Source organism: Macaca thibetana, chromosome 1 (assembly GCF_024542745.1).
Source record: "Macaca thibetana thibetana isolate TM-01 chromosome 1, ASM2454274v1, whole genome shotgun sequence".
Lineage (NCBI taxonomy): Eukaryota > Metazoa > Chordata > Mammalia > Primates > Cercopithecidae > Macaca > Macaca thibetana.
This window is the reverse complement of record NC_065578.1, coordinates 66,766,562-66,770,069: the sequence shown is the minus strand read 5'-3', so window position 1 is coordinate 66,770,069 and position 3,508 is coordinate 66,766,562. Positions and strand designations below refer to the sequence as shown.

At 44.1% G+C, this 3,508-nt stretch overlaps 1 non-coding gene across 1 annotated transcript; it reads right to left on the bottom strand.

Moving 5' to 3' along the window:
* Nucleotides 1–2,994: 2,994 nt before the first annotated feature.
* LOC126944452 (U6 spliceosomal RNA) lies at nucleotides 2,995–3,101 on the bottom strand. Its single transcript, XR_007722058.1, has one exon. It is a non-coding gene; the product is annotated as a U6 spliceosomal RNA (small nuclear RNA).
* Between the last annotated feature and the right edge of the window lie 407 nt (nucleotides 3,102–3,508).

Sequence of the window (3,508 nt, the reverse complement as noted above, 5' to 3'; positions counted from 1 at the left end):
CTAGCTACTTGGGAGGCTGAGGCAGGAGAATCGCTTGAACCCGGGTGGCAGAGGTTGTGGTCAGCCGAGATTGTACCACTGCACTCCAGCCTGGGCAACAGATACATTAAAAATAAATTTTAAAAAATACGAGGGGTGCGGTGGCTCATGCCTATGATCCCAACACTTTGTGAGACCAAAGCAGGTGGATCACTTGTGCTCAGGAGTTCAAGACCAGCCTGGGCAACATAGTGAGACCGTGTCTCTATGAAAAATACAAAAATTGTGGGCCGGGCGCGGTGGCTCAAGCCTGTAATCCCAGCACTTTGGGAGGCCGAGACGGGCGGATCACGAGGTCAGGAGATCGAGACCATCCTGGCTAACACGGTGAAACCCCGTCTCTACTAAAAAATACAAAAAACTAGCCGGGCGAGGTGGCGGACGCCTGTAGTCCCAGCTACTCGGGAGGCTGAGGCAGGAGAATGGCGTGAACCCGGGAGGCGGAGCTTGCAGTGAGCTGAGATCCGGCCACTGCACTCCAGCCCAGGCGACAGAGTGAGACTCCATCTCACAAAAAAAAAAAAAAAAAAAAAAAAAAATACAAAAATTTGCTGGGCATGATGGTGCACACCTGTAGTTCCAGCTACTCAGGAGACTGAGGTGAGAGGATGGCTTGAGCTCAGGAGGCTGAGGCTACAATGAGCCAAGATCATGCTACTACACTCTAGCCTAGGTGACAGAGCAAGACTCTGTCTCAAAAAAAAAAAAAAAAAAAAAAAAGGAGAGAGAGATGGAAACTGCCTCTATCAACCAAAAGTCTATCAAAATGTTTTCCTAAACAGTATAAGTTGGACTGTAGCTCTTTCCTCATTTAATAGCCCAGACTGGAGGTCATGATGACCTAAGCAAAGGAGACAACCACCAGAACGGGAAGGACACAGTCTCTTCCGTCCGAGGTGCCTCAGCACAGTCAACCCTGCCACTTAAGAACCATAAAATCTGACTTGGGTGAAGAATGCCAACAGCTGTGGAGCTGGCCTTAAAACGGGATCACTCACAGGCTGAGAACATTTTATTATCCGAAGAGTTCTTAGGATTATTGAGACCGACTGCACCATTTAATAGCAGTGAAAAATAGTGCTGTGAATGTTAAAAGCCTCTTTAAGCTCTAAAGCACTTTTTTAGTTTTGTGGCAGTTAACTCAGATTGTATCAGAATCACCACACACACCCCAGCCCCACCCCACCTGATGACTCTCGTTCATTTGCAGCAAATAATTTATTAAGCTCTTGCAGTATGCCAGGCACTGTTCTAGGTATGAAAGACAGATTCTGCCGGGTGCAGTGGCTCACGCCTGTAATCCCAGCACTTTGAGAGTCCGAAGCGGGAGGATCATGAGGTCAGGAGTTCGAGACCAGCCTGACCAACGTGGTGAAACCCCGTCTCTACTAAAAATACAAAAATTAGCCGGGCATGGTAGTGCACGCCTGTAATCCCAGCTACTCAGGAGGCTGAGGCAGGAGAACCACTTGAACCCGGGAGGCAGAGGTTGCAGTGAGCCGAGATCATGCCATTGTACTCCAGCCTGGGCAACAGAGTGGAACTCCATCTCGAAACAAAAAAAAAAAAGAAAGAAAAAGAAAAAGAAAAGAAAAGAAAAGAAAGAAAAAGAAAGATTCAGTGGGGCCAGGCATGGGGGTTCATGCCTGTAATCCCAGCACTTTGGGAGGCTGAGACAGGTGGATCACTTGAGGTCAGGGGTTTGAGACCAGCCTGGACAACGTGACGAAACCCCATCTCTTCTAAAAATACAAAAATTCTCCAGGTGTGGTGGTGCACATCTGTAATCCAAGCTACTTGGGAGGCTGAGGCATGAGAATCACTTGAACTCGGGATGCGGAGGTTGCAGTGAGCCAAGATCATGCCACTGTACTCCAGCCTTGGTGACAGAGCAAGACTCTGTCTCAAAAAAAAGAGAGATTCAGCAGGTCAGGACTTTTCAATTTCATATCCTGGAAGACACCTGCCACACTTTCTTCTTTCCCCCATTCTTCCTGCTCACCTCCTTCCGGCTTCTGGAAGGTGACCTTCACAACAGCTGAGATCTTTATTAATTGTTTTCCCTGCTGAATGCAGGACCTAGAACAATTGCCTATGCCGTAAGTTCTCAGTAGATGATTGCTGAATGAACAGGTTTCACACATGCTGTGTCCTCTACTGGGAACATGCTCACTTACCTTTTTGCCTCGCTTATTTCTACAAATCCCTCTCTGCTCAGTTCAAACATCATGTTTTCTGAGAAGCTTTCTGGGGTAGCCAGGTTCCCCGTTAATTATTCTCTTGTTGTACTCTACTTCTCCTTTTAGTATTTACCATCATTGTAATTATATAACTACTTGATCCGTCTCTCCTGTTTATAAACTCCATGAAGGCTGGGACCAGGCTGGTTTTGGTTAGCATTCTATTCTCAGTTCCTAGCACAGAATCTGACCCATACAGGTCACTCAATGGTTTTTTTTTTTTTTTTTAATTTTATAATAGCTTTGTTGAAGATAATTGACATATAATAAACTGAACATATTTAAAGTGTACAATTTGAAACCATCACCAGAATCAAGATACTGAATATATCCACCTCCCTCATGAGTTTCCTTATACCCCTTGGTAATCCCTTTCTCCTATCCCTCTGCTTCTCCCCATTTTTAGGCTATAATGATCGATTTGCTCCTGTCATTATATATTAGCCTACATTTGCTAGAATTTTATATAAATGGAATCATATAATATGTACTCATTTTTTACCTAGATTATTTCATTTTAATTATTTTGAGTTGATCTACATTGATGCCTATATGGACAATTCATTCCTTTTCATTGCTAAGAATTATTCCACTGTATGGATATACCAGTACACCACAACTTGTTTATCCACTAACCTGTTGTTAGACATTTGGGTTGTTTCCAGGTTTTTGCGATTTCAAATAAAGCTGCTTGTGATATTTGTGCACAAGTCTTAAAAATATAAAACACTTCACGAATTTGCCTGTCATCCTTGTGCAGGGGCCATGCTAATCTTCTCTGTATCATTCTAATTTTAGTATGTGTGCTGCCAAAGCGAGCACCACTCAATGGTTGTTGAGTGACAGACTGAATAAATGCATTCTCATATAGTTTGATGTCCACCGAATGCTAGCTGAAACTGGGGTCATTGTCATTGCTGTGGTTATTGATGACAGTCATGGACAGATGGCAGCAGAGCTGGTAACAGCAGCCAGCTAAGCACCAGGCATTTTCTACCACCATGTACTGTTTCTGAGAGTAGATTCAGAAACTGGGAATGAACTGTAATCACTGATTCATTCAACAAATATTTAGGCGTTGTTAGATGAAGTGCAAAAGTGAGTAAGGCAGTCTCTGCTTTTGAGGGGTTTACAGCTTGGTGGGGGTAAAAGACCTAAAAACATGAAGTCACTGACATGTCAGAGGCCATATAAATTTGCTAGGCCTGCCATAACAGAGTACCACAAAC